The sequence below is a fragment of the Sabethes cyaneus genome, chromosome 1, assembly GCF_943734655.1.
Source record: "Sabethes cyaneus chromosome 1, idSabCyanKW18_F2, whole genome shotgun sequence".
NCBI classification, from domain to species: domain Eukaryota; kingdom Metazoa; phylum Arthropoda; class Insecta; order Diptera; family Culicidae; genus Sabethes; species Sabethes cyaneus.
In genome coordinates this window covers 110,440,802-110,467,708 of record NC_071353.1, presented here as the reverse complement: position 1 = coordinate 110,467,708, position 26,907 = coordinate 110,440,802, and the positions used below count along the sequence as shown (strand labels likewise).

The window sequence follows — 26,907 nt, the reverse complement described above, 5'->3', positions numbered from 1 at the left end:
CCAGAAGTTCATTTAGCAGAAAGTAATACACATTGAATTAAAGCTGCCATCTCTATGGGCGCTGGCGCTGCTGTGTATTGTTAGGCTACAACACGCGAACCGGCTTAATACTTCTCGAACTTTTCCGTTTGCTTGCTTATCCGCTGCCGGTAAACTTCCTAGCTAGCTTATGGTGAAGCAGGAGCCCTTCAGCATTATCGATAATTAATGTCGTCAATATCTCTTCGAACTAGGGCCGACGATGTGGTTTAGCATGGAAAAAGCTAGATGTTTGCTGTGTTGGATGCCGTCGTGGGGGCTGGAGGAGGAACGACGAGAGAGGTAATAATAAAAGTTAGTAAGCACCATGCCGATAGGAAGTGATAAAAGCGATGACATCGGTTTTAGTACGATGTTTATCGCTAAATCAAGCACCGGAGAATATTTACATCAGAGGATGAGCACAAGCTTGGGTATGAGTGACGGTGAGTTGAGTTTTTCTGGCAGAAATATTTCGTATTGTATATTTTCTCATTTTCCTACCTTTACCGTATCATAACCATAGCATAGCACAGATTTGAGGCCCAACAGGATAAGTTTCGGAAATCATAGAATGAGATAAATCCGATCAGATAAGTCAGATAGTCTAGAGGAGTGACCACAGTGGAGTGATGACACTCACAATTTCCTCAATCAAAAACAGCAGTTCAAAGCCCAATTTATGACAACGGAGTGCCGCAATAAATATCCGACTAATGGTTGGAATTGGACCAGCACACTCGAGTCAATTCTATTTCCATGTTTCGCCTGAAAACCGACTCATTGAAATTCATATCGCAATGCATTGCCGGAGTATGAAAGGGTAAATCTCCGTGAGCTTACAGATAAGCTCATATGCAAATCGCTGTGTGAATACTTTGCATACAATATTCAGTTTGAACAAATCAAAGTCGAACGAGAGAGGCATTTCCAACCAGGCGGTGTCGGTAGAGTGGACCCGTGTCGGTTGAGGATTTTCTGCTTACGTCGTGCGCACATACGGTTTCATACATACTGACGTGTTCTGTGAAAATTGTGTTTACCATCTAACCAAGGTTTTTTCGGACAAAAGATGATCCGATTTGCATGCTTCGGGGTTTCTATGAAAAATATGCAACGCTTCTGACTAAAAGTCAAACCGGTATTCCTTTCATTTCGATGGCATCGGTTGCAATCAGCAAAATATGACGTGTAACAAATATATACTAAAAAGTGTATTTGTAGAAAAAAAACTAACGCTCAGCTGTAAGAGCAAATATTTTGCTTGGCTGCTGTTCCAGTGCTGAGGCTCCAGTAGATTTTCTCAATATAGTTTTCTGGTAAAACAGCTCCAAATATTTATTTAAAGCATAGTTATTTCAAGAGGAATTTAGCATAAGTATTTGTAAAAATTCATTTTAACATTTGGAGTGGTTAAATACCTCCTTTTACACGAACCATTTAAAAAGCTAAAGTCTGAAGTATTCAAGTTTCGAACGAAAGAAAGTAAACATTTTGCCAGAAAACTATCGTCGCCGTTCGTTTTTCAAGGTACGGAGATTTTCCTAACTTAAAATGTCTACCAATGAATGCTATGCTAGACTATGCTTCATCGCTAACATGATATTCATCGCTTCCTACTTATGCTGTTGGAATTTCAATTAGGTTGCAAAGTTGCTCTGCAGCGATTACGGATCATAACGCTTCACTGGAAACTGGAGCAAAACTATACTGGGAACTGCAAATTTACCACAACAAACCTTCATACGTATCTCTGAATTTACATCATCTTACATATCAAGTTTATGGCTTCGTTGCATTTTTAATGAACGTGGCTGGTTTTCCTTCTCTCTGATAATCTTTTCCGCATTTCTTTCTTTATGAAAAGTAAGTAAGATGTAAAATCTCTTTAGACGCCCCGAGAGTCCGTCCGTACAGTCCGACTGTCTACACTAGAATAATCCGCTGTTGATGCCGAACCCAATACCTACTGCTTCGAGTGATGTACAAGGGGTTGTTATCTCTTTTTATCTAAGTAATTACAGAGTGGCCAGTTCAGCTCGCTAGGCTTGCCTATTACAAATAGCACATAGGTTATAGGGTCTCAAACGGGCTTGCATTTGCCTAGAGCAGCGACTCATCTCATGGCTCGTAGTGTACCAATGACTTGATACTTGTCTTTCCAATTCCGCATCATAAAGTTTCCACATTTGAAACAACTATCCCAGTGAAGCAACCCTCCCATGAGGAACTCCAGCGATGCAAGACCAACAAACCCAACAAGGCACAGAAACGACTCCAACTCGGAAGGAGCTTTCAATCCAAGCGCCGCCTTTACTTCCTCATCTGTAAGATGATTTTATTTATATTATTATCTTCAACTTAGAGTTGTACAGACAATTTGTTTTAGTCTAATAGTTGTATCCTACGCTTATAAATAGTTTAGCTAATGTCGAAATCGTACACTTCACTAGTATCATTGAAGACACGGCAGCACATGGCCCAAGGTTCGTTGTACCCGTAGTTTGTACGATGAGAAGGCTGCCACAGAAGGGAATGATTCCGGAGTTGCCTTCGGGGGACACGGATGTTCACTTGGTTTAAAAGAGAGCTGCAATCTACATCTCCGTTTAGTAGTCCGAAAACAAAAAATCTTTGCAATAATTTCCGTCTCGCAGCTAACGAATGCAGGTCGATCAGTTTACAGCGTTCTCCATAGGCTGGTAGATTTATAGGATCATCCCAGGGCAGAAAACGCAGAGCGTATCTCAGGATTTTTTTTTTGGATAGCCTCTAATCTATTGATATGCACAGCATGGTATGGAGCCCATACAACAACAGCGTATTCCAGAATGCTGCGGACAAGTGCACAGTACAACGATTTAAGTGCGTATATATCCTGGAATGCTTTAGTGTTTCTTTTCACGAAACCTAGAATTGCGAAAGCCTTAGCTGTTATTGTAGGGATGTGATCATTGAACCTGGCTTTACAATCAATAGTAACGCCCAAATCCTTAATAGCCTGTACTCGACGTAAATGGTTTTGCCCGATAGTGTACTCGTTTTGTAGGGGGTCACGAAGGCGGCTAAAAGATGTGACGCAACATTTCGTGACGTTAACTTCCATGCCGTTCAGAGTGCACCATCGTGAGAGAGAATTAATATCGCCTTGAAGAGCGCACCCATCAAGTGCGGACGTAATTACACGGAATATCTTTAAGTCGTCTGCGAACATACGTTTAGAACAGCTCAAACGACTGCACAGCTCGTTAACAAAAAGTACAAATATCAAGGGTTCTAGATGACTGCCTTGAGGCACACCGGATGGCACCTCGAAACAAGCCGAATTAGTACCATTGATGCTGACAAAAGCAGAGCGTTCGGTAAGTTATGATTGGATTCACTGTGTTACCCAGGTTGGTAACCCCATACACCGCATTTTTACTACTGCCAGTGCGTGTGGAACTTTGTCGAATGCCTTGCTGAAGTCGATGTATATCGCATCGACCTGTCTTCTTTTTTCAATGCTCGTGATCAGTGAGTTGACGAATACCATCAAATTCGTGGCTGTAGACCGTTTTCTCATAAAACCGTGTTGGTGTTCCGAAATAATTGGGTGTACTGTATGATACACAACATCGTAGACCATCTTTTCAAGAACCTTGGGGAGACAGCTCAGAATTGAAATTCCGCGATAGTTCTCAATGTCGTGGACATTTCCAGTCTTGTGTATAGGAGTGATGGACGCGACTTTCCACATCGTTGGAAAAATACCACAATCTAGTGAACGATTGAAGATGATTGACACGGGTGTAGCGAGGGATGTGGCAAATTGTTTAATGAACGATGGTGGCAGACTGTCTGGACCAGGACCTTTAGAGGAATCTACGGACGAAAGTGCTTGTTTCACATCCTCGATGGACACGATCAAGTGTGGCAGATAGATGTTGTAATGCGCTATGCCGGTCAGCCAATCCCGATGTTCATTCGGCGTATGAGAAGGATGAATGTTCGAGAACACACTCTTGAAGAACTTAGCAAAAAGTTCAGTAGCAGCTACCGCGGAGTCCGTGCGAGCTTCCCTAGTTATGTTACAACCGATTCGTACTATAGAACGACTACTTTCCCAAAATACCATTTCATAATTTCATATTTTGCAACATATAACAGCATATAAAATTCGCTTGTAAAAAACGGTCGAATGCTCTCTGTCCCAATCGCTCAATCCGCGGGTCTCACTAGCTAGCGCCTTTAGCTTATTTGCTTTACGTTGTCAAGAGCTAACTTCACTACGGGCACACGATCGTGGGCTCCGCTGACTGCCAAAAAACCAACCTATGCGAAACATCTCGATGATGTGACATCTCGTCCACCCAAACACCAACATGCTGACATCGAATACAAAGCCAGCCAGCCATCTGCCATTCACGTTAAACAGAGGAATCACTGATCATCCTGAACAAACGGGAAACAACATGTTGGCCACCTCTGAGAATTCCTGAACTTCCCAAGCAACCAAAAGTTCGATTTTTACTTAAAAAACGAATTCAGAAGTTTACATTTGGTTCACTATTAGTTCCGTAGAACTTTATGGCTGCTTAATATGGCACCATACGTATAAACCGAACTTAAGTACCGCTAAATATTTGTTAGAAACTGAAAAGTTCAAAACAATTTTTTAATTCCCTTTAATACAACTTTTAAGTTCACATTGAGGGCGTAGAAACTTGTTTTGAACTCTGCTTGACGAAGTTCAATGAAAGCAGCGACCGTCCTTTTCATCAGCGTGAAAGTTCACGGCAAATTTTCAATTCGACTACTAGTCAGCGTTGTAGCTTGTAAATCATATAGAAACGTCAAACTAGGTTATTTATAGAAATTTTCATCTTGCAGGTTTCAAAATAGAAGTGTGTAGAAAAGTAGAAGACGAAAAAATGAATTTCTCTAAAATTATAAAAAAGAATGGTTTATTTTATTACCACAGAAACAAATTGTTGGCTAAATGGGAGACGGAAAACATAGCTGCGAACCGAGCTGTGAACACAGGTAGCATAAATTTATTAGTAATTTTTTTCTTTTGTCATTACCCCTATTTGTTGCATTTAAGAAGATCAACTTTCTACGTCTAAAAGCATGCCGATCAAAAGGAAATTTGAAGCAAGTTTTGCAGAAGATACACCTTTATCTGAAGAAAGTAGTCCCGAATATGACGATAGCGACAAAGAAGGATTTTACCAGAGCAACGTAGATTCATTCGAAGATGTATATTCATCATTTGAAAACGATCAGCATAATGATGTATTGGATCGAATGGATTTGAGCGAATGCATTACGTATTGGGCTCTCAAAACGAATCAATCATACGCATCCATAAATCTAATTATGGAAATAATTAGAAGAAAAACTAACGGGACCAAACTACCACGGTCTGCAAGAACTTTGCTAAAGACATCCCGGCAGGCAACTACCGAAATTGTCGAAATCGCTGGTGGACAATACTGGTACAAAGATATCAAGCAATGCTTGAGTGACTTTTTTCGGTAAGAAAACATTTATAACTTTTCCTTTTTTGGGGTGAACCCACCACCGGTTGAAAGCCCCATTAAAAAGGTAATAAATAAAATAACTTTTACTTAAATCCTTTGCTTAATTTTTCATCCTCAGACAAACAGAACAATCCCTAAGCATCTCGATAAACATAAACATTGATGGAATTCCACTCTTCAAGAGTAGCAAATTGCAATTTTGGCCTATACTATTCAATATTTCAGAAATGCCTGAAATCGCGCCAATGACGGTTGCCATATTTTATAGAAAAACTAAACCAACTAATCTTGATACATTCTTAAAACAGTTAGTCGAAGAGCTGATTGATGTGATAAACCATGGAATATTTATCAACAATCACAAAATCACCGTTAAACTCAGGTGTTTTATTTGTGATTCACCCGCACGCGCATTTCTGAAAGGTATGATTGCGTGATTTAAATTAATTTGATTTTTTAAATAGTGAACAAATATTTTATCAGGCTTCGCAAATTTCAACTCAAAAAATGGCTGTCTAAAGTGTGTCGGCGAAGGCGAGTACTCACACGAATCCCGAACAGTCGTGTTCACTTTGTTACAATTTTGAGATTCGGTCGGAAGACGAACCGACTGTCGACCACTACACCGCACCGTACATGGAGAAGAGACTCTTATTTCGCTCTGACCAGTCAGCATACAATCGCAAAACGCATGAACACCCGAAAAGCCAATAACTTTGCTTGAAATGTCTGATTGGCCACACGAAATGTATCACAATAAGGAAACGATTTATACATTTTGCTTAGATCTATTTGGACGATTGTTCACATCTTCTACTCATTCTGGATCTATACTTATGCTAGCACATCACCTGCTATCGTTGGGGGCCCCTTAAGTTCAGCTAATTGTTTCCGGTATACTGACAGCGGTCATACGTTGAATAATCTCGATCGCCGACTCACAGGTGTAAATGATGGCAGCACTCCATCTGTTCCGTAACCCTCGTTCTGTCGACGCACGTTCTTCGTCCGACGCCGGTTGTATTCGTGGCGTACACGGCGACGCCAAGTTCGTGTGTCTCGACGTTGTTGATCGACTCCAGCCAGGAATGGGGTGATTGTCCTGAGCTGTTCCTCTTCCTGGAATCACTATTCATCCGCCGAATGGGCTTACGGGAGTAGTATCGTCGAAGTGCGAAAAATGTGTTTAAGGAGAAAAGCCCTGTAAAAACTTAGCGATAATCTTCTGTGACATGTATAAAGAATGTGGCCGTTTACCTCTTTTGAGGGCTTTTCGTCGGTCTCGATAAAGACACTGCCTAAATAGGCTTCGCAGAAGATCGCCGGTTGTGTGCTACTTTTGATTCGCTTTGTTCTTCGGAGTGAGCTTGCTTACGATAGCAGTGCTTCCTTATGCTTTGTGCTGCCGAATAGATTTTGGTTAGTTACAACCTCACCGTGTGTCTCATAAGTTTACCTTTTAATCGTATGAATTTGGCTCCGTTGCCGTGACAATCGACCTTGAGCATCAACTGTTGTCTACTGTCTGGTTAATATAAACGAAAATCAGGTTGGAATTCCTATTCCAATACGAATTTATCTAAATCGTACCTGTTATTCTTATATCTCCGAAAATAACGGAGGCTTGATTCCAGAGATACGTGTACGGGCAAGGTAGTCACGACGATTAGAATCACCAGCTTGAAGCAAGCGAGTTACACTTAACGCGTTGCTTTCCCTTTTATAAAATGGGCGACAATCAAAAGCACAAGCACTCTGACGCAGTGCGACTGTTCCACTTCGTGGTTTACCGGAAACTGTTCTGATCTTGAGAGCAGTTTAGCGAGCATAGCCTGGTGAGTTCTTACAGATAGTCTCTTTTGAGAACTGCTATAATCTTGTTGGTACATTCTTTACTGTAGATGCATGGGCTGCGTAATTATAGGTATTGCACTGTGGGAAAATTGTGCGCATTTTGTCGGCATAATTTCGAAGTGTAACAACTTCCATTAATAGCGCAAAACGAACGGATCAAAACTTTAGGCAAAATGCATACAGTCTCCATCAAAAGTCGAGTACACCTTTGCTTAAAATACCAAGCTTGGATATGATTGAAGACATTATCGTTGGAGATCGTTTGCACTTGATCGATCTAGGTGTCATGAAACGTTTGCTTCTTGGATGGAGAGATGGATCTTTGGGTTATAAATCGAAGTTGTCGTCGCAGCAGTCTAATGAAATATCGCAAATGTTAGCTGGCATTCATTTGCCTACTGAAATTCACCGTAAGCTACGAGGGATGGACTTCTTGTCATTTTGGAAAGCTTCTGAATTTAGCAGCTTCTTACATTACGCCAGTATAGTAGCACTCAAAGAGTTTCTTCCTGACGACATATATCGTCACTTCCTACTTTTTTTTTGCTCTATTACGATGTTGTGTTTACAGAACTACGAATCAAACTGGCATGTTGCAAGGAAAATGTTGGAAAAGTTTGTCACTGGTTATATGGAGCTATATGGCGAACAGTTTTTGACTAGCAATGTGCACAATCTTCTACATGTTGTTGATGAAGTTGAACGCTTCGGACCGTTATCTACCATTGCAGCATATCTTTTCGAAAATGCCCTACAGCGAATAAAATGCCTACTTCGAAGTGGATGGAAGGGTCTCGAACAAGTCATCAACAGGCTCTCCGAAATCAATTCTGAAGAATATTACATCACACAAAAATCAAAAACTCGTCCGAAGAATTATCCTTCTGTCAGAATTTGTGGAGGAGAAAGAGTCATCGACGTGAATGAAGACTGTTTCTTAAACAATTCCGAGAGAAACGCTTGGTTTCTTACCCACAAGAACCAAATTGTGCGTTTCGATCATGTTACAGAAGCTCCCCAGCTGAAAATCATCGGCAAAATCGTAAAAGAGAAAAATGATTACTTCACCTATCCATTTACTTCATCCTTTCTAAATATATATTGTAGTAATAACAGTAACTTATCTGGTGCCTATTCTAAGTTTAGCTGCAGTGACATTAAATGCAAATTAGTTGCAATTGAACGTCGTAGTAATCATGTATTTATTCCTTTAGTACATACACTAATTAAACAAAACAATTTATAAAATTAAAATTAACGCTCTGTTATTTAGAACTTAGAAGAAAGTAAATCGATCAAATTCCATTTCACCGTCAAACGCCACTGTATAGCAATGGTACATATAAATATATAAATAAAAAGCATTGTACCTATTAACACAACAGTGAAAATTAAATTGCCAATCTTTATATATGAAGTCTTCGTTAATATAGTAAATGGTTTTTTGTATCTGCTTATTCACTGAAATCAGGAGTGGCGTTTGAGAGAATTTCCGCATAATCCAATGCATCCAAAGAATCAACAACAGAACCAGCATATTCTTCTGATTCCGACTCACTGCAACTGTTCACTTGTTTATCAGCCTGTCCATTCATTTTATTCGATGACGCGTCGACTAACACATCACCAACAACATCCACTTCAGCAACATTTCGTTGTTTACGTCTGACGTGCCTTGTTCCTCTACGCATGCCATGAAGAAGTTTGCTAGTTTTTGTTGAGTGACTACTTCGTATTCATCACTTCCGACCTGTGTGAAAAGTTGAAGGATATTCCGATTTGGCATTATTGCAATTTTCGGTCCCTTCCGACTAGCTCCAGTCCAGGTGCATTTCGTTTGAAATTCTTTACTGAAGAGGATATCAAGTACACCTAACATGCGATTTTCGGCACAATCACCACTAGCATGTAACCGCAGCCATTTAACCTTAAAAGATGAAAAATTAATGACAACTTATGGGCAAAAGTTAATTATATTTACCATTTTGGATTTGAAATCCGTATCCGCTAACTTGAGTTCCAGGTCTGCTAATTGTAGCTCGTTCTCAATTAGTGATCGACATCGGACCGGGTAAAGTCCGGTCCGATACCCGGTCCGAAGTCCGATCGGAACGAAATTTTTGAGTCCGATTTTTTATCGGACCGGAACCGGAACGAAGCGTTCCGGAACCGTACCGGACCAGGTCTTCCGTTGAAAGTCCGGAAAAGTCCGAAGCACTTTTGATCGTAAAACTGACCGCAGTGGAAACGATGACTAGGACTTGCTTTATATGTTTAAAACTAATTTCCTTTAACTTCCTCAGTATTCAGGAAAGACAATAATTTCGCTAGCAATAATACACTTTCTGTTGAAGGCTCCAAAACAAGTCCAACGAATCGATTTATTTTTGAAAAGTTAGCAAATATCTGTGGGTCTTAAAGCCGAACGTTTCGCAGCATCGGTTCGTGCCTTATGATCCCTCAAAATTTAATTTCAAAGAACTAATTTTAAAAGTTATGTAATTATAGCACTTCATCTTCTCGGTAATGCCATAGGTAACCGATATTCACGCTTATGGTCCAATATGAAAGATAACTCAATAGTTTCATCGGATTTTTCAAAATTATCGTATAGGTTTGGGCCGAAGAGTTTCAGATTTTCATGAAATTTTGCTTACGAGCATAGGATGTTAACTTTTTAATGAAAACAATATGTTGTCCTATTTTTTCAGAAAACTTCACTAGAAATTTTTCGATTTTTTCGAACACAGCTTAGTTCGAAAGTTTATAGTTTTAAAACCAAGCATTGCAGAACAATTTTTTTTATGAAAATGCAATAAAGTTTTCTCAGCAATCCAGTAAAAATACTAGTTGAAACAAGTTTTCCACATCATTTTCTAAGACGGTGCAAAATTCTAAGGAAATGTTGGAAAGCCCATGCTCTAAGTCTTAAGAAATTTTGAAATATTGTGGACTCTCGGAAAAGTCAATCGATTGGTGAATGGGTCGATTAACTTTTTCGAAATATTACCTTTTCTGAGTAGTCCTAAGAGTCATTGAAAATGATAATCACGAAAGCGAAAAATATATTCTCGGATACAGGATACTCATTTTACTCATCTGGAAGTTGTAACGTTAAGAAATATGTAGCAAGATCTTTATGAAATAATGCTTCGCTACGATAAAACTGAACCTTGTCGTGGTGTAGGGCTTTTTAACTAATCAGTAAATGAACAGCGGTAACGTTTACTTCTGAATGTGGGTAGATGTCAAAATACTTTTGTGATTTCAAGTGGAACTCGGGGTAAAAATTTACTAAATACGATTGTTGCGTTCTTCAGAAAGTGCTTTTATCCCGTTTAAGAATAAGGCCAGTATGGGGATCTCTGATAATTAATAGATGCATGTTTTTGGGATTCAGCCCTATTTATCATAGCTGTCACAAATATTTCCGAAAAATGTCGGATTGGTTGGGTCGATCGGGGGCTTAGGGTTAGTAAGGGGATGTAAGCGGGATACCAGATCCTGTTGGATGCCGAAGGAACACTCTACAATGATTACGGGTATGATAATAGAAGTGCTTTGGTAGCAGATGGGAAAATTAGGTCAATTCGTGTCGTTCGCAATAAGCAAAAAAGCGTGTTGTTCGAGTCTCTGCAGGGCGGTGCTGATAGATAGTCAGTAGGATTTTTGCACTGGCCCCGTGGCTGACCTGTGCTCTGATGGCCGGCCGCGAGGTCTGTCGATAGGGAGGGATTGAGTCTTAGAGAGACGTTTAAGCCCACAGCTTTACCGCACTAGCTCTTTGGTCTCGAGGGTAGTAAGGCGGGTGCGTCTCTATAAAGTTTTATAAACTCTAAAACTTCTGTCGACTACCGCGAACGTCCGGGTTTGTACTGCGCTCAATTTACTTTGTATCTTGGTACAGTGCATAAATGCTGGGGGAATGAAAGATTCAATTTGCCCTGATAAGTTGATAACCGCCAATGCTCCGAAATTTGTCTTTCCTATTAGTTCATTTGTCGTTGTTTGTGTTAGAAAATAGAAAGCGGGCGCGCGGTTGATGACCGGTGTCAGGCGGGGCTGACGAATCCTCCACTTCACTATACTACATTTTACAACTCAAGTATGACCGCATTTCAAGGTCAAGAATAAAAACATGAGATTAGTCTAACTCAAGTAGTACAAAAAGTCCAAAGCACATTTACAAATTCGATCTATCATTTTGCTTCTCATCATCATCATTATCATCATCATCGTCATCATCATTATTAACATCATTATATTTAAAATACAGTCAACTTTCGCTAATTACACTAAGCTCATAGCCGACTTAGTGAAAGACTTTCGTTAATTGGGCTGAGCTGTCGAAACCGAGGGATACATCGATTGTTTTTGTCGAACTCGTCGCAGGAAGGTTTATAAAAATATATACACTTATTAAACACGGAATCGAAGCGAAATTTAATCTTTTCATTATTGAAATTTATTTCTAGATTGTTTAACAAGTAAAAAGTAGAATTTAATACGACAACGTTAACATATATAGACATTTTTAATTGTTTCGCCGTGATGCTAAAAATGGAAGGGTCAAGCTTAAAAATGGGCAGATTACGATATGATTCAACTGTATTCCGTTTAATTAATTTTAATATTTTCTAAATAAATTATTTTCTGCATATGAAATAGTTCATTCAAGAGCCCCACGGAAGAAAAAATACACTGTCAGAAATGACGTTTGACTTCGTTTTAGATGGGCTATAGCCCAATTAACGGGAGCCCGATTAAAACGTAGCCCACTTAAAGATAGCCCAACGAACGAAAGTTGACTGTGTGGCATTCCGGTCTTTGGCAGAGAGAGCTTAGAGTCAGTTCATGGAGTCTGCGCAGGGCCGGAACGCCTCCGCCTGCGGGCATAGGCGTGACGGCTATGCTTGGGACTCTACCTGTGTTTAAGTGGGCGACATTGCCTGTCTCGTCAGGTTGAAGTGATGTTTAGGTCTCCCTGACACTTTGTTGACATCACAAAAGGGCCTAGCGCAGAGTGTTATACGCTACTAGCTGACCCGGCAAACTTCGTATTGCCACAAATTAAAATGTGTTGTACATAAATCGTGACTCTGTCACAATCTCGAGTTTAGCAAGTTTCTGAGGAGCTCAACCCAAGATAACTCATTTTGGCAGTTACGTCACTATGAGAGCATGGGTAGTTTAATTTACAAATTTTCAATTTTTCCTCACAATAAAGTAGAAAACAATCCCCCTGTTACTTAGCCAGATAAAATAAAGCGGATAGCACTTAAATATTCGTCGTGATTGTATAACATTTCGCTGAAAAACATTTCGCGAAAAACCTTACGCGGAATGTCCCATTTCACGGAAACCCTTTTCTTGAAAAGTACCATTTCGATTCTCGGGGTGATCCTCTCCTTACTCGTTATCGCTCGTTCGGACCCAACTGAAGGAAAATAATAGAGGTAAAAATTTCTGTTTTGTTTGTATGAGAGTTCTTATTCCCCTACCACAGGGGTGAGGGGTCTCAAACTATCACAAAAAAAATCCTGCCTACAAAATCCCCCACATGCCAAATTTGGTTCCATTTGCTTGATTAGTTCTAGAGTTATGAGGAAATTTGTATTTTATTTGTATGGGAGCCCCCCCTCTTAAAGGGGGGAGGGGTCATAATTCCCCTCCTAAAGAGAAGAAGAGTCTCAATGCGCCATTAAAAAAATTCTTATCTCCAAAAATACCCATATGCCAAGTTTTAATCTATTTGCCTGATTAGTTCTCGAGTTATGCAGAAATTTGTATTTCATTTGTATGGGAGCCCTCCCTCTTAGTGGGGGGATGGGTCTCTAACCATCATAAGAACCTTCCTCGGACCCAAAAATCCTACAATGCAAATTTTCACGCCGATCGGTTCAGTAGTTTTCGATTCTATAAGGAACATACCGACAGACAGACAGACAGACAGAAATCCATTTTCATAGGTATAGAAAGCGACCAGTAAGATAACCCGAAAAAAAAATAATACTTAATTCCTTTCAGTAAAATAGTCGGTTATACTAGTTAACTTTTCACTTTTCGTAATCCACGCCAACGTTTTGCTAATGTTCGCGTTTATTTTTCATCCCTGCTGTTCCTTCTTTTGCATTTAAAATTCAATCTAAGTTTGCGCTTTTCCAGTATGTTATCAAAAATCCTGAGATAAGTATGTGCCCGTATTGAACTGTTGCTACAACTGTCCGGTACAAGAGTTTAATTTAATCCCAGTTATGATGAGACTCTGTAAGAAACTGTGAAAAGGCGTCAAGAAATCGTAAAAAGAGAAATAAAGATAGAAGGAAAACACACGTGTGTGAATGAACGCTTTGGATAACCAAAAAAATTCAAACTTCCAGAAAAGTTAAGGCAAAAATTAACTTTTTAGAGTGTTGCATGGGAGCTAATATTCGCTTAACTTTTCTGAACAATTAACTTTTCAGAGAGTTAACTTTTCCAAGAGTCCACTGTATTTTTTTCTTATTTGATAATTCATTTGTCTGTTAGTGTCAAAAATTTCACTGCAGTGATTTTATTTTATAAACTTTTGAAACAAGTGATGTCCGAGAAAACTGGAAAATTGATTTGAAGTTTCCGAATTTAAATTAATTTTCATTAAAAAGAACATAAACTGGCGGTTGAAAGACAATTTTTTAATTATAATCTGCCTTTCATGCCTGAAGTACCATTCCACGATGGGTAAGGTACCAAGCACCAGTTAATGGTGTCACATTTTTATTTTTTTAAATGATCCGTTTCAGGCCGGTTAGCGTTTAGAAGTTACCTATTTTTTAAAAATTGGTCAATTTTGCATCCGGGCAATTTCGGACTTCCGGACCGGAATCGGACCGGAACCGGAACAGCGCTAAATCGAACCGGAACGAAATCGGACCTAAAAAATTCGTTCCGATTTTTTACCGGATCCGGACCGGACCGGAACCCGGACTTCAATTTTCGTTCCGATGTCGAACACTATTCTCAATGGGATCAATACAAAATGATATTGGCTCCTCAATGTTGGTCACCCTGGAACTGTTCTTTCGGAGGGCGTCCAGAATAAATTCATTTTGTATGCAGATATCCGCCGACCGCTTTTCCAGTCGATCTAATCGCTGCTCAATGTATTGCCGAAGTTTGATAATTTCATTCATACATTCTTGCACAGGATTATCTGCTTCAACCAATGTATCAGGTTCGTGAAAATTTTCATATGTTACGTACTCAATTCTCTGAATGCCGGTCGGTGATGATGAAGGGGGTGTTTTTTGTTGAGAAAAGATTTCGCTTTGCATATTTTCAGTCACCTCGACAATGACAGGAACCTGTGGAGATGATTTTTGTGATCCAATGTTGATGTTAAATTGGTCACCTACGGTTGGCTCAGAGTCAGAGTTTTCATCAACCGATGCTGATTCATTTTGATGTTGTGTATTGTCCATAACAAACATGTTCTGAAAACTTTCTTTGTCATGGTTGTGTTGTTTTTTCTTTCGTCGAATTAGCTGGTTCACGTCGGATGATGACTCTCCTGATAATTCTTCCAACATGAGTTTCGCTGCGGCATATGACATGATGGCATTACGTTTCACTGTACATTTGTACTTTAGCCATGATTTTTTCGGGAAACTGTTTTCATCATGGAGCAGTTTTTCTTGGTCTGCAATGCGTTTTGCATTTGGCCAGAGAACAATATTTTCACTTCTTGAGGTTCGCAGCCAGTTACACGGAACCACCGACAGCTCCTTACAACCTCTAGCGTTGAACCTTTCAACAACGGCGAATGGCATTCCTACAAAAAGACGAATATTCTAAAAAGCTTTTAAATAATTTGTAAATAATTTTCATACCTTATCATAATTTATAGCCGAATAAACCGAGAGATTGATTGCAAATTGCAACTATTTACAAATTTTAAATTTACGCTTTTCGTTTTCGATGCACTTTTGCGGTAAACAACTGGGAAAACTATGGATGAGAAAGCATACATTTAATCGATGACAAGCCTATATCGATTATATCGATATGGTACATATTAACAATTGATTATAAGATATCGCTCAAGTAGAGAAATGTCGATTTCTTTTAGTATTCTAACAATATATTGCTATTTTTTTAAATTTTTATTACATGTATTATTATTGGTCAATAATGGTTAAGCAATGAATGTCAGCATTGCTCGTTTCGTTTCCGCACATATCGATATTTATCGATATTATTGATCAATCTTTCCCAGCACGCTAAAGGTTCCAATGTATGAAATTAACACTTCGAGTAAAATCTAATGGTATAGCACAGTGTTCACATGGATCAGAGGTATGTATTCCGTTTTCAAAGCAGGAGGACTTGGGTTCGAGACTCGCGGTAAGTGTTACCCTTAAATAATTTAAAAAAAAGGACCTAATTAAAAATAAATGCCATTTCACCTCACCAGAGCAGGGTCGATAATATGAAACTAAAAGTAGACATGCTATAATTAACGAAACTAAAAAACGAATAATAAAAGAAGTCTTTTGTTGAATTTTTTTTTCTTTTTTATTGTGCTGAATAGCATTCTCAACAGCAACATAACCGAACCGTTTGTAAACTTTACAGTCTCTTTCACAAGCTGAAAAGCGTGCTGTACGAAGTTTTAACATTGAATGTAAACTTGAAAGTTCGGTTAATTACTTAAAATGTCAGCTGCATAGAATTCTCTTCATGATCTTTCATATGGCTGATCAAGCAAAAAATATACTTTTAACCGGATTTTTGGTTGCTTGGGTTATCACTTCCATCAGCCAACCAAACATTCCCACTATCGCTCAATCACAGGAGAATGTAACTAACAGAACAATACACAACAATGATGCAATTTGCTTCCACACATGGCATTTGTGTCCGCACAAATATTGCTTTAGACGCACTTGCACGTAGCAAAGTACCAATTCATACACTCAAACGAAACTCCACCACCCTTCATGGTAACGTCTAGTAATTTCGACCACAACTCTGTTATTCCCCTTATGCATCGGGGCAACGTCGAAAGTATCGCATAGTAACTTTGACTAGAACAATGCTCAAGCGACACCCAGCCCACATGCAACGAACCTTCAACTAGCACGAAGCCGAACATCAGAGCGATGCATCTTTTTTGTGCAATCAACTCACAATCCAGCCAACTTACAATTTGCACGTAGCCAATTTTACCAACGTAGCCCAATTCAACATAGCACGAAGCTAAACATCTTCTAACATCAACTCATTTTCATCAACATCAGTTTACAACTTGCACGTAGCCAATCTTTAACAACCAACATAGGTTTACCTCACATAGCACGAAGCTAAAGATCATCCAGCACGTAGCTTTTCTTGCATCAATACTCATCTCCAATGCTTAATCAACTAACACGTCGCATTCCGCACAAAATTTCTCGCGTATAGCTATTTTTTCATCACAGAGGTATTAGGTATATGATAATTATACAACTTATTGAAACTTAAGAAACTGTATTATATACTCTCCGACTTTTTCACTGACGCCTACTCCACCATTTTGTTAACCAGAAAAAGTTTCTTTCATTTGGTTTCTTTTCACATACAATTTATTCATTGCAAGTCAGATCATGAAAGAAAACAATATTGATGACTTCTTCTACGTTTTTTTTGTCACAAAACACTTAATATTTCTTTAAAACCAATTCTTACCGAATTTTCTCCTCGTCGCCATTGTAAAATCTCTTTAGACGCCCCGAGAGTCCGTCCGTACGGTCCGACTGTCTACACTAGAATAATCCACTGTAAAGCATTGCACGCAGATGTCAGTGCGTTTTTTTCCTCCCAGGTTTGACAGTGTTGTGGGGTTTGTTTTGATTACTTATTCGTAAGACCCAGAAGCAAAAAACTGCAAAAAGGGCAAACATTTATGTTGTACAGAACTGTTATCATTTTCCTGCTTCGGAAAAGTCGCGTATTTCCGGTTTCCGCAAACAAGTGGTACCAATTACAAGTAATAAACCCACTAGCGATAAAATTAGGTTACAAAGGAAATCAAAACAAAACACACAAAAACGTCAAACCAGAGTTGAGGTTAGGCACCGTGCAAAGGTTTGTTGATGCCGAACCCAATACCTACTGCTTCGAGTGATGTACAAGTGGATGTTATCTCTTTTTATCTAAGTAATTACAGAGTGGCCAGCTCAGCTCGCTAGGCTTGCCTATTACAAATAGCACATCGTTACACGTAATAAGGCAATTTTTTCACTCGTAAATTATGGTTTATGTTTGAAGAGAGAAGTTTGCTTTATTCCAACAATATTTTATTCCTGACGGAAAGTAAAGCATTTACCAAGTTTAGCTCAATTTGCTGTGCACCTGAGCTGAAGAGGTTGTTTATTTTTATACGACATTCATTTTACCAATTACTTGCATGATAAATTTCTCTTCCCATATTTTCAGTTTATTTATATTATGTCGACATATTCGTTATCATAGAGCCGGGGTCGCTCGTGCTGTCGACTCGAGGAGTGGTCACCATTCGGATCGATCATGGACCTACTTACTTACTCTAGTAGCGACGGTCCGTCATCGATCCTGCGCCAAACAAATTATGCTCCTGGGCTCGTGGGCTCGTGGACTGCCGTTCTCTAATTCCTTCGAACACCAGCTGACTGTACGTCGTCCTTGACAGCGACAGCTCCGAAGGAAACGGCCTCTTCCTGGTTCTTTGCTGCAAATAGTTTTGGCTACTCTTTCTGGCCAAGGATCCATCCCACCACAGCCTGCCACATTGTACCACTTTCACTTTATCAGCATATTTATTTACTTGATACAGGTTCATGATTCATGGTTCATGCGTCTTCGCTACTCTACGTTTTCCATTTTACCTTCAAGTATTGATCGCAGGGACGCTTAAAAACCCCAAGCGCTCATCGGTCAGCTCCCTTTAGCGTCCATGTTTGATGTCCGTACTGGGCCACCGTGAAGATTAGTGTTCTGTTTGTGCGAATTTGCAAACGACGGGAGTCGAACTGGCTACGTAATCCGTAGAAAGCTCGACTCGCGATTGCAATTCGTCGTTTCACTTCGCAGCTTACATCATTGTCGCATGTCACGTCACGAAAACGGCTGAGGTCTCACCCACTATTCTTATGCATGATTTTGACACATCCAGCGTCGTATAATAAGTTTCGTCGGAAAACCCTGATTGACGCTCGCCGAATCACATCTTCAATAGCGATGTTGAATAACGTACAGGACAGTCCATCCCATTGCCGGAACCCTCCGCGCGATTCAAAAGGACTCGAGAGTGTCCCCGAAACGCGCACGTAGCCCATCACTCGCTCCAGAGTAGCTTTGATCAGCCGCGTCAGTTTGTTCCGAAAACCGTACTCGTGCATTATCTGCCACAGTTGTTCGCATTCAACTGTATCGTTTGCTGCTCCGAAATCCACGGAAATATGATGCGTGGCCACGTTGTACTCTCGACATTTCTGGAGAATTTGTCGGAGAGTAAAAATTTGATCCGTAGTAGCACAAGCCCCCATAAAGTCCGCTTGATAATGCCCTACGAATTCTCCTGCTATAGGGGATAGACGACGCAACAAAATCTGAGAGAGCACCTTGTAGGTGGCGTTGACCATCGTAATGCCACGGTAGTGACAGCAATCTAGCCAAGCGCCCTTTTTGTAGATGAGACAGACTACACCTTCCATCCACTCCTTCGGTAGCTTCTCCTCCTCCCAAATCCTAGAAATTATCCAGCGAAGTGCCGTTACTAGCTGTTTTTGACCATTTTTGTAGAGTACTGCCAGGAGTCGGTTCATCCCGCCGGCTCTATTAAGGTTCACTTGACCGATTTCTCGCCGAATCTCTTCGAGATCTGGAGCAGGTACGCTGCTGTCGTTTGTAGGCACTCCTAGATTAACTTCCGTTGCGTCTCCGTCTGCTATATCGCCGTTGAGGTGCTCATCGCAATACTGCTTCCACCAGTCGACCAGCTTTTGCTCGCTAGATCTACTAGCGTAGGGAGCATATGCTGGTGATGTTCGAGAAAAACCGGCCCTCGATGAGAGCCTGGTCGATTTGGTCCGAGATTCGTTGGTCAAGTGATCTCCAGGTGGTTTTGTGGTTATCTTTGTGGGGAAAGAAAGTGCTTCTGATAACCAAGCCTCGGGAAGCTGCAAAGTTGATGCATCGCTGGCCGTTATCGTTCGTGTCGGTGTGCAGACTATGGGGCCCGATCACCGGTCTATACATTACTTCCTTGCCGACCTGGGCGTTCATATCCCCGATGACGATCTTGATGTCCCGTCGTGAGCAGCTGTTGTAAGTTGCCTCCAGCCTCGCGTAGAACGCTTCTTTCTCATCGTCGGGTCTACCTTCGTGTGGACAATGCACGTTTATTTGTTTATTTGTTTAATTAAAATACAACAAACAAAAATGTCTTATTGAATATTCAGAGTCAAGTTCCTAAAAATCTTACACTATTTAATTTTTGTGCAAGCTCATATGACGGTTCGTTAAACTCAAAAAGGCTTTCAATGGCGGAGAAAGTTCGAATGCAGACAGTTGTTGGTTCGTGAGATCCAAAGGTTATCCGATGGAATCGCGGCTGCAGTAATTCGCTCGATCGGAGTGAGTGTTGAGACGCACGAAAGTTTAAGACAGACTGGATTGTCGGTGAATCAATCTCGCCATGTAATATCTTCGCCACACACACTGCTTGCTGAACTTTCCTACGACGCTCGAGTGTCTGGAGACTCAGAAGACGACATCTATCGGGGCACGGCGGTATATTTGCTGGATCACGCCAAGGTAAATCTCTCAACGCAAGCCTCACAAAACATTTTTGAACTCGTTCGATGCGTAGATTCCATGCCAGCTGGTAAGGGCACTATACCTAGCAAGCATTTTCAATGAGTGGCATTTTCAGTATGGCGCCTTCAGACAATGAGGATCATTGAAATCACGAGCGACTTTTGCAATGAAACCTAATTGTCGAGAAGCTTTTGCTATTGCAGTGGTGCGATACAAGTTGAAGGTGAGTTTGGCGTCAAGCAGTACCCCAAGGTCGCTAACTTCATCAACGCTAGTGAGTACATGCCCATATATTTGATAGCTGTAGACGATTGGATTGGCGATGCGATGGAAAGCCATTACTTGACATTTCGGCATGCTCGGGATGCCAGTTTTTCTGCACCAATCGACAAACAAATTCAAAAACCTCTGCAGTCTAGAGTTATAGCATTTTGTTTTAGCAAGGATGAAAATACTCACTACTATTTCAAACAGCTTGGGTGCAGCAGAAAGGCTAACCATACCACGATAGTTCCGAACAGTCCGACGATCGCCACTTTTGAACACAGGAAACATGAATGACTCCTTCCAGATATCCGGAAATTATGATGTTGTAGTTTAAGAAACGGTCTTTTATCCTCAACATGCACATCCTCTCAAGACTAAGAGACTTTCCAGACGTTTTAATGAAACCACACCGAAACCGTGCGTAGCTTTTGACAACTTACATTATCCAAAAAGCCAAGCAAAGCCTAGGTGCTAATTCCTTTATCGAAATTTTACCTTCTTTTTTTATACGACAGACTTCGCAACCACCTGTTAGAATAAAGGACAGTACCCAAGTAACCAAGAGTTCGAATAATGGTGTCTAACAAGGGTTAAACAGATTTATGTATATCAATCTATAACTTGCTAAGCAGCGTCACTTTTAAGTAATTAACCGAACTTTCAAGCTGTCTTGGGTCCACTGCATAGAACGCTAAGCAGCTTCGAAATAAACTGTCAAAATTTAAGAAAAAACAAATTTAGCAGCACTTCTATGTTCTATTTTTATACTTCTACCTAACTTCTATATTCGTTGCATTTGCCTGCTGGTGGGTTTGAACCCGGGTGTTCCGCGTTGTAAACCTATACCGATCCACTGCGTCACCTTTGTCGTATACAAGCGATGTGAATTTTGCCAATGAGTTGTTAAGTAAAAGTTCGTTTTAGAACTTGCAGCAGCTTTATGCAGCGCGAGTTAATTATAGAACATAAAGTTTGGAGCCAGGCAATTAATTATAGTAGTGAGATACCGACAGCATATGCTACACAACACAACACAATAATGAAGAGCATTACATTCTAATTTATATTTGTAATTAGAAATGTGCGAGGATTAAATTTATTCAAATGAAATAAAAATAATTAATCTCCAATAGTTTCAGGTTCTGCTGGTTTGATCACCAGAAATAAAAACAAAAAAGCAGCACGCAGAACTTGTTAGCAACTAAAGTTACTTCAGAACTTCATGTAGTTCCACGTATACTTAATATATACTACTAATCAGCAAGAAAGTTCCACGGAACTGAATCTGAACTAATTATGAACTTTCGAGTTCGCGTGTCAAGTAATATTCGAACTTTTGGTTGCTAGTCTAGTCTAGTCTAGTCTAGTCTAGTCTAGTCTAGTCTAGTCTAGTCTAGTCTAGTCTAGTCTAGTCTAGTCTAGTCTAGTCTAGTCTAGTCTAGTCTAGTCTAGTCTAGTCTAGTCTAGTCTAGTCTAGTCTAGTCTAGTCTAGTCTAGTCTAGTCTAGTCTAGTCTAGTCTAGTCTAGTCTAGTCTAGTCTAGTCTAGTCTAGTCTAGTCTAGTCTAGTCTAGTCTAGTCTAGTCTAGTCTAGTCTAGTCTAGTCTAGTCTAGTCTAGTCTAGTCTAGTCTAGTCTAGTCTAGTCTAGTCTAGTCTAGTCTAGTCTAGTCTAGTCTAGTCTAGTCTAGTCTAGTCTAGTCTAGTCTAGTCTAGTCTAGTCTAGTCTAGTCTAGTCTAGTCTAGTCTAGTCTAGTCTAGTCTAGTCTAGTCTAGTCTAGTCTAGTCTAGTCTAGTCTAGTCTAGTCTAGTCTAGTCTAGTCTAGTCTAGTCTAGTCTAGTCTAGTCTAGTCTAGTCTAGTCTAGTCTAGTCTAGTCTAGTCTAGTCTAGTCTAGTCTAGTCTAGTCTAGTCTAGTCTAGTCTAGTCTAGTCTAGTCTAGTCTAGTCTAGTCTAGTCTAGTCTAGTCTAGTCTAGTCTAGTCTAGTCTAGTCTAGTCTAGTCTAGTCTAGTCTAGTCTAGTCTAGTCTAGTCTAGTCTAGTCTAGTCTAGTCTAGTCTAGTCTAGTCTAGTCTAGTCTAGTCTAGTCTAGTCTAGTCTAGTCTAGTCTAGTCTAGTCTAGTCTAGTCTAGTCTAGTCTAGTCTAGTCTAGTCTAGTCTAGTCTAGTCTAGTCTAGTCTAGTCTAGTCTAGTCTAGTCTAGTCTAGTCTAGTCTAGTCTAGTCTAGTCTAGTCTAGTCTAGTCTAGTCTAGTCTAGTCTAGTCTAGTCTAGTCTAGTCTAGTCTAGTCTAGTCTAGTCTAGTCTAGTCTAGTCTAGTCTAGTCTAGTCTAGTCTAGTCTAGTCTAGTCTAGTCTAGTCTAGTCTAGTCTAGTCTAGTCTAGTCTAGTCTAGTCTAGTCTAGTCTAGTCTAGTCTAGTCTAGTCTAGTCTAGTCTAGTCTAGTCTAGTCTAGTCTAGTCTAGTCTAGTCTAGTCTAGTCTAGTCTAGTCTAGTCTAGTCTAGTCTAGTCTAGTCTAGTCTAGTCTAGTCTAGTCTAGTCTAGTCTAGTCTAGTCTAGTCTAGTCTAGTCTAGTCTAGTCTAGTCTAGTCTAGTCTAGTCTAGTCTAGTCTAGTCTAGTCTAGTCTAGTCTAGTCTAGTCTAGTCTAGTCTAGTCTAGTCTAGTCTAGTCTAGTCTAGTCTAGTCTAGTCTAGTCTAGTCTAGTCTAGTCTAGTCTAGTCTAGTCTAGTCTAGTCTAGTCTAGTCTAGTCTAGTCTAGTCTAGTCTAGTCTAGTCTAGTCTAGTCTAGTCTAGTCTAGTCTAGTCTAGTCTAGTCTAGTCTAGTCTAGTCTAGTCTAGTCTAGTCTAGTCTAGTCTAGTCTAGTCTAGTCTAGTCTAGTCTAGTCTAGTCTAGTCTAGTCTAGTCTAGTCTAGTCTAGTCTAGTCTAGTCTAGTCTAGTCTAGTCTAGTCTAGTCTAGTCTAGTCTAGTCTAGTCTAGTCTAGTCTAGTCTAGTCTAGTCTAGTCTAGTCTAGTCTAGTCTAGTCTAGTCTAGTCTAGTCTAGTCTAGTCTAGTCTAGTCTAGTCTAGTCTAGTCTAGTCTAGTCTAGTCTAGTCTAGTCTAGTCTAGTCTAGTCTAGTCTAGTCTAGTCTAGTCTAGTCTAGTCTAGTCTAGTCTAGTCTAGTCTAGTCTAGTCTAGTCTAGTCTAGTCTAGTCTAGTCTAGTCTAGTCTAGTCTAGTCTAGTCTAGTCTAGTCTAGTCTAGTCTAGTCTAGTCTAGTCTAGTCTAGTCTAGTCTAGTCTAGTCTAGTCTAGTCTAGTCTAGTCTAGTCTAGTCTAGTCTAGTCTAGTCTAGTCTAGTCTAGTCTAGTCTAGTCTAGTCTAGTCTAGTCTAGTCTAGTCTAGTCTAGTCTAGTCTAGTCTAGTCTAGTCTAGTCTAGTCTAGTCTAGTCTAGTCTAGTCTAGTCTAGTCTAGTCTAGTCTAGTCTAGTCTAGTCTAGTCTAGTCTAGTCTAGTCTAGTCTAGTCTAGTCTAGTCTAGTCTAGTCTAGTCTAGTGTAATCTAATATCACACTAACGCAGCCAATTCTTGAAGGCATCCTTGAAAATAACGATTACTTGATTCAATCATTTTTCTTGTCAACGGCCAGGCCAACTGCGCAGTATGTACCGCAGAGAGAATTCCTAGGAATTAAGTGGAACCAGAAAAAATACCTAATTGCATTAAACTCCTTGAAATCAAGGGGAAGGAAGAAAGCGTGGACATCCCGTACCAAACGCTTCCCATATACATAGATAATGATTTATTTACAGACGTTGGGAGTAACTTTGCTAATAAAGGTTAAGTGATACTCCGGACCCTCGCGGATGAACTAATGGCATTTAGACCAGAAGCCAGGCTGCAATTGGCCAAGGATTTAGCGCCTTATTTTGTTCTCTGAAAACAGATTGGTTTGCTTGGGATGGCATGCTGTCCCAAGTATGCTTTTTCCAGCCATCATTTTGCAATTTTCATCGGTCCTTGCCAATAACGGAGTAGCAGCACACGTGCGGTATCCTATACTTATGCTTATGCTAGGTCAATCCCATTATCGCATCGGTCGCATCGATGGTCAAATCGAATTACCGCAAGCGAGTGTAAGGGAACTATTTTATTTGATTTAGGATATGTTGCTGCTTCGTCGTAATTGCCTATTCCCGTCCTAGTCAACGCAAATTATTACAAATATCAGCATTTTTATGACACACAATGCAAAACTAGTTATTCCCTAATATTTTATTTTGTTGTCTATCATACGCGATCAATCAAAGTGAGCTGAGATCTATTTAAATGCTTTTTAACATTGAAGAAGTCCTACCAGCCAAATTTCCTACGTTTTTTCGTGCGACGAAGAAGAAAATGTCGCCTAATCATTTTAATTTCCGTCATTCATAAATGAAAATAACTCACGCAAGGCATTGTCGTTACACTACAGCCAGGAAAACTTGCCTGACCTGCAGAAATTTTGCAGAATAACATTTGTCATGCCTTCCTACACAAATACATGCGCGTTAGCTTCGTAAACATTGTTGTTATTTTTAGTTCGGACGATGAAAAATTTTGATGGACGGATTTTAAAACGGTACGACGAATTTAAGAAATAAAGTCAGTTGCGTAATTTCAATAATATGATTTAATAATCGCTTTTCAGTGATTTCAAAGTTCACGGATCGGAAGGTATGTGTGTTTTAGTCAAAGCAGCACAAAAACTTTTGGAGAATTCATTAAATCCATCCAACAAATGATGAAAATTAGAATGGCTGTACTTACTACGACGGGAATTAGAAATAAACCCTAGATATGTTTCAACCGCGGCCTTGCTTGCGGTGAAGCATCAAAAGGTTTTTTGCTTAGTAATAGTTACTCAACAAAATTAAATATATTTAAATGTTTAACCAATTAAATAGAAGCAAAATAATTAAATTAACAACACAAATAAGTAATGCTAATATTATTTACAACATTTAACCATTATCAAGTAAAAACAAACTAATCATAAATAGATAAACTAACGAAACTACAATTGATTTACAATTGATCAACACATGCAAGCGATACTAAACACACTAAAACATAATAATTATAAACCCTACACACAGACAAATACAAATTAGTACGTACATAAATGATTAACAGTGCACACTAACGGAATATAAACAGCTAACAGGAAATACAATAGGAAAAATCAAGCCGAGAGTTAAGAATATCGCGACCAAAAAACTGCTACAAATGAGTGGAATTGTGACACAATTAACATATTTTAGAGATTACAGACAAACGAGTGAGTTCAAATAATATCAATTACATCAACATTAATGACTATAAAATATTTACCAGACCATTATACATCCAAACCCAAAGACAGACAACACTATAGGTTAAAAGTTACTTGACAAAGACGGTTTAAACTTTGTAAGTCACACACAAATTGCAAAATAGGTCACGATTAACTAATAAAAGACACATTCTAGAAGCCCTGAAGAAGATCTAAACCAAAGATCGAAACGTTGGCGTAAAATAAAACAAATCGTCAGCTGCATTTAAAGAGTGAACAGCCAATCCTCCAACCCTATAGCAATCGTCTTCAAGGCAATCGTGGGTTATAGTTACCATCTATCGGACTGATGGGGCTTCCTCATTTTGATTTGCAATCGTATCAAATATAATATTCGTACGAAAATTACGACTGAGTCGATAGAGGGAATGCTAAAAAAGTCCAAATCGATTCAAACGAAAATAAGAATAAGTATTTTAAAGTGATCTGATTTGAACTAAATTACGAAGAAATGCTAAAATAAATTTTTTTCACAAACCGTAAGGCTCTAGTAAGTTTTTATGCTAACCATTTTCTATAGAGCAACAATAGAATCGATATCTGTGCGTGTTAACTTTTTAAATGGAAAATGGTTATTGATCCAAACAAAATCAGCAACGCCTTTCTGTAAGTTTATTACTGTTTGCACTGAATGTGCTCCTTCCCTTGGTGGAGGCAGAAATTTTGAACCGGACTAAAGCGAACATAAATTTACCCGTCAGCGGAAAAGCTGTCCGTTCGAAAGAGCAAATATTTGCCTTTCGATGCATATCCAGAACCATGTTCTGCGCTTTATTAGTCCGTGTTTCCTAGCACTACCAGCAGCACAACGATGTCGCTTCCTGGGTCAGGGCCTGGATGGGAAAGCCTCAGTCAGTCAGTATGCAGCTCGGGCATGTCACAGCTGGTGTCCTCTAACTGTTTACTTCTGTATTGTATACCAGTAGGTATACATATCACATCCGGATACACATGTCAGCATCCCACATGGTACGAACGTGTCACATCACATGCTGCACGCTTAAAAAATTTAAATTACGTATGAATAGGATTAACTCAGAAATGAGTGAGTTTCAACTTAAAAATGAGTAAAAATATGAGT

At 39.7% G+C, this 26,907-nt stretch overlaps 1 pseudogene; it reads right to left on the bottom strand.

Annotated features, from left to right (window-relative positions):
* Positions 1-8,851: 8,851 nt before the first annotated feature.
* On the bottom strand, positions 8,852-15,205 carry LOC128746097 (uncharacterized; annotated as a pseudogene).
* Between the last annotated feature and the right edge of the window lie 11,702 nt (positions 15,206-26,907).